Genomic DNA, 14,344 nt, shown 5'->3' with positions numbered 1-14,344 from the left:
CCTGGTTAAAAACCACAGACTTAAGAAGCTAAATGTTTCGAGTGGAGAAAGGAAGAAAGTAATCGATTGAAACACAGATGTTTAATTCTAAAATTAGAGGCATTTGAGTTGATAAGATGATTTTAGAAGGAAGCTACGACAAACACAATAAAGAATTTCTCAAGAGCCCCCGAAGGGCTCACAAGGAAAGCCCGGGATGGAGTCCCGTGGAGCCGTCACCAGCAGCAGTAACAGGAGTTCCCGCAGCCCTCACCCCGGACACCCCAGCCCACCCCACAATGGGCTGTTATGGAATATGGAAGCAATTCCATGGAAACCAGGCAACTTCACGGACTGGAGGGGGAGGCTGCAGAAGCCTTGTCGTAAACAGAAATACAAACTGTACAGAAGCTTCAGTCTTCAGTTGTGTGCCATAGATTAAGTGATCTTTGTGCTGATACACCATGCAGCTTCAGGGATACTGAACAACAGCAAACACTTAAAGATGGGGCCCAGAGAGCAATAGACGCCTGTGATTTCACTCATTCATCTTCACCCGCCAGCCTTGGCTGGGTGCTGGCTCCATGGAGGACATTGTGATAAATTGGATGTGTAGCATCACTCTGGAATCGCTATTTCCAGTCCTTGCTGGACATTTGAGTTCACCTGTGGATCTCATGGCAATACTGATAGCTGATCACAAGCCCACATCTCATGTTCCAGAGATTCCACTTGATTCTGTCTATGGTGGAGCCCACATCAAAGTGAATTTTTAAAGACTCCCAGGTGACCCCAAGGCACAGGCAGAATTTAGAACCACTTTTCAGGAAGAAGAATGCCTTTGTATTAATGGTGTAGAAATATTTGATAATATTGAAGTATATGAATAAGAGATATATGCTAAAATGAAGGTAGACAAAGATATAGTTTATATAGAACTTTGAATATTATAATATGGTTTTCTCAGGCAAGGAATTTTGTTTACACAGTTATGCTATATCCATATTTGCAGGAGAAGAAATTGTCTCATGAAAAGACATGAAATAATACTAATTCACACATACAATGTGCTACATTAGAGGACAGAAAATATAATATGAAATTAATAGGTTTGACATTTAGAGAGGCAATCTTGCCAAACAAAAGGCAGTTGTGTTCTGAATAACAATAGATGATTTTGTATGGGTTGAAAATGTGTGAAAGCTAACATGAATAAATTAAACACACACATGCAGATACACACACAGAACACAGACACACAGACACACACACATACAGACACACAGATACAGACATACAGACATACAGACACACACACACAGACATACAGACACACACACAGACACACACACACTTGTAATTGGATCTTCAGGTTTTTACTTGGTAACTCTAGGACTGACATGCAGCTGGAAGACAATTAATATATTTAAAACAGGTGGAAAATCTTCACCAGTTATAAAACATCATAATTTGTTGATTTTACCTGCCGTTTCTATTTTAGAAATATAATAAGCCCATTAAGTGTGAACCAAATGTTGAAACAAAATAGTCTTTCTAGATACAGTAATTAATATTTTAACACATATCAAAAGTTTATAACAACAATTTTCACGTTTATCATATCCTGATTATTATAGTTGTTACTATTAAAAGAGTTAATAGATGTGAAAATGTTTTGTGAGTACACACTGCTCTCTTCTCCGTGATGCTAGCAGGACAGATGAGATGTACTATCGATCTGAAAGAAAAACCAGATGGTGTCAAATGAGTCATTCAAGTAAAATCATGAGCAGAGCCATAATTAGACACATTTACATGTTTCTTTCTTTCTTTCTTTTTCTTTCTTTCTTTCTTTCTTTCTTTCTTTCTTTCTTTCTTTCTTTCTTTCTTTCTTTCTTTCTCTTTCTTTCTTCTTCCTTCCTTCCTTTCCTTCCTTCCTTCCTTCCTTCCTTCCTTCCTTCCTTCCTTCCTTCCTTCCTTCTTTCTTTCTTTCTTTCTTTCTTTCTTTCATTCCTTCTTTCTTTCTTCTTTCTTTCTTCCTTTCTTGTCTTCTTTCTTTTTCTTTTTTTCTTTCTCAGTGCAGTCCTGAACTCCTGAGCTCAAACAATACTTCTGCTTCAGCTTCCTGAGCAGCTGGGACTTCAGGCATGAGTTACTATGATCAACTAATTTTTGTATTTTTTTGTAGGGATAGGGTCTCACTTTGTTGCCCAGGGTGGTCTTGAACTCCTGACTTCAGGCAATCCTCCCATCTCAGCCTCCCAAATCTCTGGGCTTACAGGCACGAGCCACCACACCTAGCTGCCAAGTCTTCTTTCGTGTCCTGGCTCTTTCTATACCTGTCTCCCCCAAACACAAACACACACACACACACACACACACACGGCACACATATAGACACATACACAGACACACACACACACACACACTTTTGACAAGTTGCATATGTCTGTGCCTATAATTTTACCTGTATCTGCACATATGCATATGTTTACACCTGTTTGTATTAATGTATTTATCTGTATAAAAGAAACAAAAAGACCACAGGGCAAGCCTGTCCAACCCCTGGCCCACAGGCTGTATGTAGCCCAGGGTGGCTTTGAGTACTGCCCAACACAAATTCCTAAACTTTCTTAAAACATTATGAGATTTATGCTTGTACCATTTTTTTTTAGCTCGTCAGCTGTCGGTGTGTTAGTGTATTTTATGTGTGGCCCAGAAAATTCTTCTTCTTCCAGTGTGACCCAGGGAAGCCAGAAGATTGGACACCCCTGCTAGGGTCAACGGTGAAATGAAACCTAGCCCATGCTTTGTTCAACCTGCCACTCAAAGTCAAGCTTTCCCACCACACATGGTCTCTGCTGTAATTTTCCCAGTCATAGGAAGCTCCCATTTCACAAAATGCTTGAGGGTCTCCAGTCATACATAATGAATTCCTTTCCTATTTATTGGAGCATTTTCTCTGAAAAAATGCCTGTCATTAGCTGTAACTTACTTTCAGAAGCTGGACAAATCTGTTTAAAATCACGCCTTCAATGCTGATTCTCAAACTCCTGGACTCAAGAGATCCATACAACTTGGCCTCCCAAAGCGATGGGATGACAGGCACAAGCCACCACGCCCAGCCTTAAATGCCCATTTTCGTACATGTGTTTTATTGGTTTTGTGATCTCCAAACTGAAAAGAATAAAGGGCAGAGGCTGGGGGGAAATCTGTTACTGTGCGGGTATCCACTGGTGATACATATTTGATGTGTGTTCCTTTACTTAGTCCTTATAACTGACCTCCTAGATTTGTGTTGTAATGGCCTTTAAAGATGAATGCTCTGACTCAATGGCATGAGGTGACACTGCCCTCAGCTGTTAAGGGCCAGAGTCCCATCCAACTAAACCTCAGTCTCTGTCATTTAATAGCACTTTTATCCCCACTAAATCATAATCTCCCCCTGCCCACACCATCCTCAAGAGATAACTTGAACAGATTTTTTTCTAACATGTAAGATTGGACCACTTTTGGCAATCTGAAAAATCTTCCTGGAATTTTACTTCCTTTAATTAATTAATTTACTTTTAAAATTTAGTACTTTTTCTCTGGAAGACGCAGGGGAAAGCAATGGCTGAGATGTGAGGGAGCCCTGTGAAAAAAATCCAGTGTCCAGCACTGACTCAATTTTTATACCCTGCTGTGTTGGCCCCACTTTAGCCTCCTTTGTTTATCCTCTCTTGCTAAATCTTACACATTTACACTTTGTTTAGGCTGTTTTCCAGATTTGTATTTCAACCTCCCATCAAGTTCTGTGGGACTCTCTTAGGAACTTCTACTACTAGGACAATCCCAGGAGTCCCAGCTCGAGAGATTAAGACCTATACTTATTTGGTAGGGTATTTAAAATGAATGCAATGAGCAACATGTTCAGAACATACATAAAAAGAGCTACAAACAATGTAGGTGGTCATCTCTGCTTTATCTTTTATTCTTGTAATTCTTCATTCACACTTTCTATATTTTTCTATATCTCAGCATACATCAGGATGTATCTTTACATACAGGAGTATATCCTAAGACTATTGCAAAGAGGAAGCCATGTATTATAGGCCTCTTGCTCGTAATACACCCTCAAGGGAGAATTTTGTTATCTCTGACCTGCCTTAGTTCCTGGGATTCAGTACAAGAACATATTGGAAACGTAGTACATCCTGAGACTTTATAAGAAGCTGAAATATCTTTACCAGGAAAGAAAAAAAAAAAACAAAAAACTAAGCATAACTTCACCTTTACTTTAATTATTTATCTACAACAACACAGAAGAAGGTATTTTGCTCAGTACCAAATTTATTCAAGGCAACATGCTCAGGTCTGGTCACAAAGAATAAATAATTCCTACCCAAGAATTTGAAAGCAACTCTTTCTGCCCACCTCTCTGGAGAAACAGCTTGTTTTATCTAACTTGGGTTTCCACATGAGTAAGTCTGTCTCCATTGCAGCATATGAAAATAGAAGTGTTTCTTGTTGGTTTCTCTGTATTTGCTGGATAGCTTTTTTCTTTTAAATAGTGTTGCATTAATCAAAATGCCTTCCAAGTTCCAACAACATGTGACACAGTTGTTTTCATTATTCCACAGCTCATCTCCCAATTTCTTTCATACCTGAAGATTAAACATTCATTTTTTATAAGTATTCCAAGGTGGTGGATATGATACTGAATTTTTTTCTTACTTTCAATCTACTGTTCTGGGATATTTTCTTAGATCATTTCAATGAAAGTGTGATAGGCCCACATGCAATTTTGATATTCTTTATATAACCATAAAACTTCAGTGAATAGTGATGCAAATTTACTATGCATCTAGAATATATTCAAAATCACAATATACTTTAGCTTAAATGCATGCACATGACTTATAAATAAGACATGCACAGAGTAAAAAGTCACATTTAAATTGCTCATGAAATCAGTGAAGAAAAGGAACAAAACTTTTAAGGCAACACACTTGGGTCTCGGCAACACAGCAGAGCCCTGTAGGTTCTGGGGAGGGACCCAGATGGCTAATTTGAAGTATTAAGAATAGGGAAGAAAGCAAGGAAAGAGAGCTGGGGCCATGGGGGTTGATCTTAGATCCACAAAAAGGAAGCAGCTACCTGCAACACTGTGTTTCCAGCTGTGGAGGCTACAGGGTGTGAGCTCACATATTCTGAACACTGTAAGGCCACATCTAAGATGCAACTTGATAGAGTCTATATATATTAATAAGACTCCAATAAGACAGTACCTTCAAAGAGTCTTAGCTTTGAATGAAGACAGAAGGGGCCCTTTTGCAGAATAAATATTTAAAACAGATACGTTGTATTAGGAAATATTTTAAAAACATTCGCTTCCCATGCACTATACAAAATATGTTAGATTAATATACTAGTGTAGATTAGAAAGGCAATATAATTCTATTCATGCTTAGAGGCCTCGCCTCTGTTTAATGTTTTTTGTTGTTACTAAGGGAAGACTTTGGGGTGCTTTTATTCTTTTTTGTTGGTTGTATGATTATCTTTTGTAAGGTAGGTAACCTACGATAGAACATAAAGCCTAATGCAGATGTCTAGTAATAACACTCTTTCTTGGACTTGTTTACTGAATCAGCAATCAAACAGGGATTTTAATGCGATGAAGACAGAAATGAGCAAGTATAATTCCGAGTGCCTGCCCAGCTTTTCCTGTAAGGCCGCTGACCTGCCATCATTTCTGTAGTCTGTGTAGAGGGGAAAATCCCACCAAAGTGGAAGAATAGAGTAAGCAAAAACGTAAGACTCTGTCATACAACCAGACTCAGAGAGGAAACACAGCAGCTCGCAAGGATCTACCTTCTACTATGCAGAAAATTCATATTGACAAGCTAGATGCTTTTCCACCCAGACTGAATACCAGGCAAAGATGTCCACTCTCACCACTGCTATTCAACATTGTACCAGAAGTTCCAGACAATGTGACAAGGCATGAAAAAGAAATTCAAACTTAGGTATTGTGAAAGGAGAAGTAAAATCTCTTTATCCACAGATGACATGATTCTGTATTCAACAAATCACACATAATCTAGAAAAGATATATCTATACGATCTTGTGTATGAGTTTAGCAAGATAAGGCAAGTAAGATTGGTGTGCAAAAATCAATTGTAATTGTACATCTCACAATGAACAGTCTGAAAACCAACTTAGAATAAAACAATGTCCTTCAAAATAGCATTTTAAGGAAAAAAATATTTAGAAATAACTATTCCAGGAGAAACACAAGATATGAACACCGAAAACTACAAAACTTTAGTGAGAGAAATTAAAGGTCTAAATAAATGTGGACACACACACTATGTTCATGTATTGGAAGATTCCATATTGTTAAGATCACAATTCCTCCCAACTGACTGTATAGTGTCAATGAAATACTTATCAAAACTCCAGCAAGTATTTTTATAGAGCTTGACATGCTGATTTTAAGTGTACATGAAAATCAAAAGACAGAATAGCCAAAACTATTTTGAAAAAAAAAAAAAAATAACACATTTTAGAAACGTGTACTACTTGATTTTTAAACTTTCTAAAACCTAAAATAAGCAGGATGATGTGATACTCATGGTAATGGCAGAAATTACAATCAATGGAACAGAACAGAGAGTCGAGGTAAAAATCCTGGTAATTGATTTTCAGGAAAAGGCTCAAGACAGCTTAATGGGGAAAGGTTAGTATTCTAGACAAATAAATCATTCCTTTCCACAATTCATGAAATTTTAGCCAAGTGGATCACAGATAAATGAAACCCAACATAAACTATGCAGTTTTTACAAGAAAACAAAGGAGCAAATGTTTGTAAACTTGGTTTCAGTAAAGATTTTTTTTATCTATGACACTAAAGCATGATCCATAAAAGAAAATGCTTGAGAAACTGAACTTCACTTAAAATTTAAATTTAAAACTATTCTTTTCCAAATACCTCACCAGTAAATAAAAAAAGGTAACACACACACACACACACACACACACACTCACTCACATACACTGGCTGCAGATGAGAAGAAATAATTGAAAATCAGATAATATAGGACCTGAATTCAGAATATATAAAATATTATTACAATTTGGTAACAAATGAAAAGACAAACAACCCAATAAAAAGGGGCAAGATATTTGAATATATTAAACCAAAGAAGTTATCTTCATGGTTATTTTAAATACATGAGAAGATGCTCAATGTCATTAGTCATTAAAGAAATGTAAATTAAAGTTACAGTGATACGCCACTAGCAGTGACTAGAATGGCTTTAATGCAAAAGTCTGACAGTATGGCAAGAGTGCTGAAAAGCTGGGAATCTCTTACATAGTTCATGGGAGGGTACTCAGATAAAGCCACTTTGTAAAGTATTTTGGAAAATTCTAAGCAGTTAAACATGTGTTTTCTATATGACCCAGCAATATTACTCTTATGTATGTATTTGAAAAAATGAAAATACATTTGCACAAAAAGACCATAACTCAAATGCTTTGTGCTCTATCCAGAAAAGGACAATAACTGGAACCACCCCAAGTAAGTGAGGAATTGGCAGATACTTGGTGTTGCATCCATAGAAGGGAATATTACCCAGCAGTAAGAAAGAGGGGCTACTACCCTACACCACAACAGAGATGAACCTCAAAGGCACAGTGCTAAGTAAAAGAAAAAAAAGCTACATGTCGCATGGTTCCTCTTATAGAATAGATGTGGAAAACAAGACAAATGGAGGCAAAAAGCACACGGGTGGATGTCTGGGACTTGGGATAGAATTGGGATTAACTGAAAAAGGGCATGGCATGAAGAAGTTTTTATGGTGTTGATGGAAGTATTCTAAAACGGGATTGTTATGGTTGTGATCACCCACAGGTCACATGTGTCAGGGCTCCGGATTAACCTGCCTGGGGGAGTGCTTATGACTCATGGCTGACACCCTGCCTTGAGAAAGAAATCTTATCATGAGTGCCTCAAATCTCTTGGTGAGTTCTTCAAATTGTTGTGCTGACATTGAAGAAGACACTGATTTGTTGCTAAGTCATGAAGTCTTCCATTTCTGAATCATGAAGTTTTTCTGATTGTCTTGCAGGTTTTAGCCTGTGTGTTGAAATCTGTAGCCAGTGATCACGCCCTCTGCATTGTGTCCTCCAGTGAAAAGGACAGCTCCAGTGTGAAGGGTACCCCTCTCTTCTAAACTTCCCCATGAGAGCCTTCCAAGTTGTAGCAGATTCTGAACCTACCCAGCTTTGTTACTATGTCTTCCAGGGTCAGTCTTCACATTTGGCTTCCAATAAATTTTATCAAGTTATTTTTGCCTCAATTGCCTTAATTTCAGTCTACAGTTGCACTTTTGTATACATTTACTAAAAATCTTTGAACTGTAAACCTACAATGAGTCATTTTATTGTATGTAAATTATTCATTAATAATACTATTTAAAACACATAGGAGAATGAGAAATATTTAGAGAAAGTTGAACCTTCCAATGTCCAAAATCTACCAATGTGTTCTCTGCTTTGATCAATCATGCATTTCAACATCTACTTTTTATCATCGTATTTTCATAAAGCACCTTTATATGATAAGGTCAAAGCTTTGACAAAATAAGTGGGCGTGTTTGTTTAAACATGAACCAAAATAAAAGTATTAAAATACTTTAAAATGTCAAACAGCTGCATTAATAAAATTATTGACTCTTGTGATAAAATTGGTTATATTTTATTCTTCACTAAACATGTTTTAGTGGCTATTAAAAAGTATCAGTACAAAAACAAGCTATGGGAAAAGGAATTCTAATTCAATAAATGGTGCTGGAATAACTGGCTAGCCATATGCAGAAGACTGAAACTGGAACCCTTCCTTACCTTTTGTACATGGTACCTTTTTGTACCATGTACAAAAATCAACTCAAGCTGGACTAAAGACTTAAAAGTAAAACGCAAAACTATAAAAACCCTGGAAGACAATATAGGCAATACCATCCTGAACATAAGAATAGTTCAAAGATTTCATGATGAAAATGCCAAAAGCAATTGCAACAAAAGCAAAATTTGACAAATGGGATCTAATTAAATGAAAGAGCTTCTCCACAGCAAAAGAAACTATCAATAGAGTGAACAGACAACCTACAGAATAAGTGAAAACATTTAAGCTGTGCATCTGACAAAGGTCTAATATCCAGAATCTATAAGGAACTTAAATTTACAAGAAAAAAAAACAATCCCATTAAAAAGTGGGTGAAGGACATGAACAGGACACTTTTGAGAAGAAGACATACATTCAACCAACAAACATATTTAATTTTTATTTCCCTATAAAATGTTTATTTCCCTATAAAAAAAACTGCTCAGTATCACTGATTATTAGGCAAATGCAATTCAAAACCACAATGTGATACCATCTCACACCAGTCAGAGAGGCTATTACTAAAAAGTTGAAAAATAACAGATGCTGACAAGGTTGCAGAGAAAAGGGAAACTTTAGACATTGTTGGTGGGAGTGTAAATTTGTTCAGCCATTGTGGAAGCAGGGTGGCAATTCCTCAAAGAGCTAAAAATAGAACCATCATGCAACTTAGAACTTCATTACCAGGTATACAGCCCAATGAATATAAATCATTCTACCAAAAAGACACCTGCACCCGAATGTTCATTGCAGCATTATTTACAATAAAAAAATACATGGAATCAATCTAAATGCCCATCAATGGTAGACTGGATAGAGAAAATGTGGTCCATATATACCATGGAATACTATGCAGCCATGCAAATGAATGGGGTCATGTCCTTTGCAGGAACATGGATGGAGCTGGAGGCCATTATTCTTAGCAAACTAATGCAGGAAGAGAAAACCAAATACTGCATGTTCTTACTTATAAGTGGGAGCTGAAGGATGAGAACTCATGGACACAAAGACGGGGGAATAGACACTGGGAGCTACTTGAGGGTTGAGGGTGGGAGGAAGGAGAGGAGCAGAAAAAACTATTGGGCACTGGGCTTAGTACTTGAGTGATGAGATAATCTGTACAACAGACCCTGGTGACACAGGTTTACCTATATAGCAAACCTGCACATGTGCCCCTAAACTTAAAATCAAAGTTAAAAAAATTAAAAAATAAAAGGTATCAGTGTAAGTCTCAATGTTTATTTCCCTATTAAAAAACGTAAAAATAAGATTAACCAAGACACAGAAGTAATTTATCGTGTACAAGTCAGAATAGACAGCATAGGTTACACTGCCATGACATGTGAGTCCCAAAACATGGAAAATGCCAACACAATTGTACTTTTCACTCATGTAACACTCACAGTGAGTCCAGGCAGTTCTTCCTCATAACTTTCCACTGTATGAGTCACAGTGTTCCAGACTGCTTCAGTCTTATGATAACTTTTCATCAATATGTGCTTTTCCTAGGTCAAAATGAAAAAAGCCATGGGAGAGTTGAATTTCAACAACCAAATGCTTCCATGGGGAAATAATTAATGTTGCTTCCATTTGCATTTCATTGGCCAACACAATTCCTATTTTTTTTCCTAACTTGCAAAGTGAAAAAAGAAAAATCATCCCATGTGCCTGAAGTAGGAGAGAACCTGATATCAGTGAACAGTCAACAATGTCTCCCCTGCAGAAATAATTTTTCAAACTGTATAAAAACAAAGTACATTTTCAAAACAGTAGCAAAATTTGACAGGACAGCAAGCAGTCTCTTAGTTATCAGTTAGTTTCCATGAAGTAAATATCCATCTATCAAATGCTCCGTGTCATGGATCCACAGCAAATGTTGGTGCTTCTGATGAAATGAAAAGAAGCCAAGGATCTGTCATCGGACGAGAAGGCATCACAATGAGTTATGATAATGTGTGTTTCCAGGTGCTTAGAGTTTGGACTCCGGTCAAGAACTTCCCTTGAGTTTCCCCCTATTTCTTCATTATTTGTATTTTCCCCTGGTTTTTTTTTTTGTTTTTTGTTTTTTTGCTTCAGCTTTCCTACAATATCAATACTATCTTATCTTCTAGAAAACTAAAGAATGAAAATGTTAAACTCTTCACATGGGCACTCTTCTGGGACAACAGAGCCCCACCAGCAGGCCTGCAGGGGCCCAGGAGGAAGACCACCCCCATCCAGGGGCAAACACAAGGACAGAACTAGCAGGGTGTCCACCCAGCTCCCACAGTTTTAGAGTGAGAGTCACTCAATAGGTGGTTGACATTTTGATGAAAAATTCTATGACTGTGCCGTAGATGAGGAGTATTGATAAACTCTACTCAGAAACGCAGGGTCGTGATGTCCTTTTGGTGCAGCAGATTGATTAGCCTTGGGTCTCTAGAAAAGAAAGCCTGAAGACAGTCACACATGCCAATGCATTTTGGGGTCAATTCCTAGGCATTTGGGAAAAAGGGAAGTGAGTCAGACAAGGAGTGAAGGCAGTCATTGCAATGTGAAATGTCTCCTTTCGGGCACACAGGTCACCGTCCTTCATAACTCTCTGTCGAGACGAAAGGAAGAGTAGTTCCGCTTGATTTTTTGAGTTTCAGTATCTCAGTGCATTCCATGGGTCAGTGAAAGCCCTTTGCTCATCTGAGCCATGCTGCCGGGATCCTCTAGGAAGCTGAGGAAATGGAGGTCACAGCCACAACGCAGAGTTAGGTCTGCATTCAGGAGGCTTTTCCAACTCCATAAGGCTGGATAACACTGCCAGAATGCCGGACTGAAGCCAAGAAAGCCAGCAGTGCTTGGAGATGAGATTCTGGTGTCCATACCCCAGGGTGTTCCATAGAGCAGGCAGGCAGAGCTGAGGGAATCTAGGGGTATGTACAGACTGGGTTTGATGTTTAGGTTGTGTCTTTCACATCACCAAATATTTAGATTTAGTAGCAGGACTTTGATCCAATAGGAAGGAGAGATGTTTTGGGTGTGAAAGTCGGGTGGAAACAGGCCCAATGTCCGTGATTTTATCTGTTATCTTGAGATAGCCACCATTATGGGGGTGTATTTCAGGGTATTTATGCAATGGCTTCAAATACAGCTTTAAGGTATAATAATTATTCCCTTAAAATGTGACATAAATATGCCAACTTCAGCTACAATTTCAACGCAGCAAACTGTAAATTTGGGGTGATCTTTTATTAGACAGAATATTTTTTTCAATTTCAATTATTTTTAGTTTTTGTGCTTCTCTATTTTATGATGGTTCTTATGGTAATCCTCATATCCTCATGCAAACTTAAATCTCTCCTTCAGTTTAATCCTTTAGTTGATGATTCGGAGGAGTAGACAAATCAGTGAATTTTGCTGCTTATGTAAATTCTCTTTTGATTCACCGCCACCTAGATATCCACCTAAACAATTAGTCATTGAGAATTAGGACATGGTCTTCATCTTGAAGTTTTACATCATTTTTCCCCTTAAGCAAAGACATGAGTGATTTTCCAAAGTAGGTATTAGCCCTGCAGTGTATAGAGAATCTAGAATTCATGAAGGGTTTTGTTAGCTTACCTACTGAGAGAAAGGCATCCCATTTCCCATACTAAACTCCTCCCCAATAGTATATAATGTCTAACTTCAGAAACTAAGCAAGTATCTAAGAATGTCTTAATTATTTTCTCTTGAAAAACAATTATGTTTCATTACAAGGATCTTCTGGTTTAAATGTAGCAAAACAAAGTAAGTGTTTGATCGAAGCATAACTGTCATTCCCATAACCACACACTCCCAGATTGTACTAAAAACCTCAAAGACTATGCACAGAGAACCACAGAAATAGAGTTTCATTTGTTCTATGAGAAAATTTCTAAGATCAAATTATTATTATTCACAAATGTGAGAATAATGGTGACAATTGTTCTAATTTGTTCCCTTTATTAGTTCCACGGAGACATCTCTGCTTACATTATGGAGTGTCCTAATGGTTCATATGGGTGTTTACCAGGATGTGACAAATGCATTAACCTTGAGGAAAAAAATAATGATTAAGGCAAATTGTATAATTTTCATCTTTATCATTACAATGCTGTTTGGGGGAAACAATTGCCTAATAATTTCACCCCAAGAACAATCAAGGAATAACATGAGGATGACTAATGCTATATTTAAAATGGGACTGAAAACGCCTTTGGTGCACGTCTGCCTCCCTCCCTCACCACTTAGCCAATTATTCTCCAGGAGTAGGCACAGGTAATTACCTAGGGCTCTAACTGAGAGATGCGGCTGTGAGAGTGAAAACAGCTTAAAAGCCGGTAGAAGAGAGAATTCCGGTTTAGCATCAAATCCATGAGCAAATGTTGAAATCAGTGTCAGAAAACGTTAAGAGAAAATGATAGATGCTATGGGCTAAATAAGAGAACAAGCAAATTAATTCCATTTTATTCCTATGTGCCCCAATCTTACACAAAATTTAAGAACATAAAATCTTCACGTGCTGGTTTTAAAACACATGTGCAAGTTCTTTGACCTGTCTCCCATCCAAAGGTCGAGCTGACATGGCTTCTTCTCGAGCATGGGAGAGTCTTTTTAACTGCCTTGAGGAATAGAATAGAACAGAACAGAATAGAATAGCCTCTGTGTGACTTTCAAAACTAGATCAGAAAGTGCCACTCAGCTTCTCCACTTTCCTTCAGAACCCAGTCACCACGGTGTGTGGAGGCCCAGCCCACAAGGAGGGGCTATGCAGGGGCTCCGGGCAGCTGCCCCGCTGGGGTCCCGACCAACAGATGGCAGGATGACTTCAAGAGAACTCCAACCACATGTTCTTTAGAACCTTGGAAACTCAAGGCGAGGATCACCTCACTAGCCAGACAGCATAGAACCATGAGAGATCATGGAAATGTGTGATTGGCTTGTTTTCTGCCCCTGAGCCCTGAGTGGGTTGTTATGTGACTATGGATACTATCCATAGGCCACTGTCTCCTGCTTCAGTTACGAGAGTATGAGGAGAGAGCCCTGAATGACTGGGTTCCATGAATTTCACCCCAATATTTATTTTTGTATGTGGATGAATGGTGGTTTGCTCACTTATACTTCGGGTGAAAATTTAAAACAACAACAAAAACCTATGACTCTGTAGCTCTCTAGGGGCCATCAGAGTAAAGAGCTAGCAGACGTCTCTGGTCACGGCAATGAAACGGACTTTCAGTTCTCCTCAGAGACTGCTCAGTGCAATTCCTTCAGGTAAGACAGGGCACACGTCAGTTAGAAGCTCTTCATTTAATGAGCTTACATATTTGGCAACATTGCATTAATCCGCATCCTTCATAAATGTGTGATAAGTGGAAAAAAATGAATGCACTCCACAGTCCAGCGGACACCAATGGTTGTCTTCGCTGAATACTGTAATGTGGACT

General features: G+C 38.2%; 1 long non-coding RNA gene across 1 annotated transcript; it reads left to right on the top strand.

Moving 5' to 3' along the window:
• The first annotated feature begins 351 nt into the window (after nucleotides 1-351).
• On the top strand, nucleotides 352-8,266 carry LOC108539267 (uncharacterized). Its single transcript, XR_001888315.1, has 4 exons — nucleotides 352-765; nucleotides 5,612-5,987; nucleotides 7,878-7,987; nucleotides 8,095-8,266. It is a non-coding gene; the product is annotated as an uncharacterized LOC108539267 (long non-coding RNA).
• Nucleotides 8,267-14,344: the final 6,078 nt, after the last annotated feature.

Source organism: Rhinopithecus bieti, unplaced genomic scaffold (genome assembly GCF_001698545.2).
Source record: "Rhinopithecus bieti isolate Rb0 unplaced genomic scaffold, ASM169854v2 scaffold_15838, whole genome shotgun sequence".
NCBI lineage: Eukaryota > Metazoa > Chordata > Mammalia > Primates > Cercopithecidae > Rhinopithecus > Rhinopithecus bieti.
This window is presented reverse-complemented; position numbering and strand designations above follow the sequence as displayed.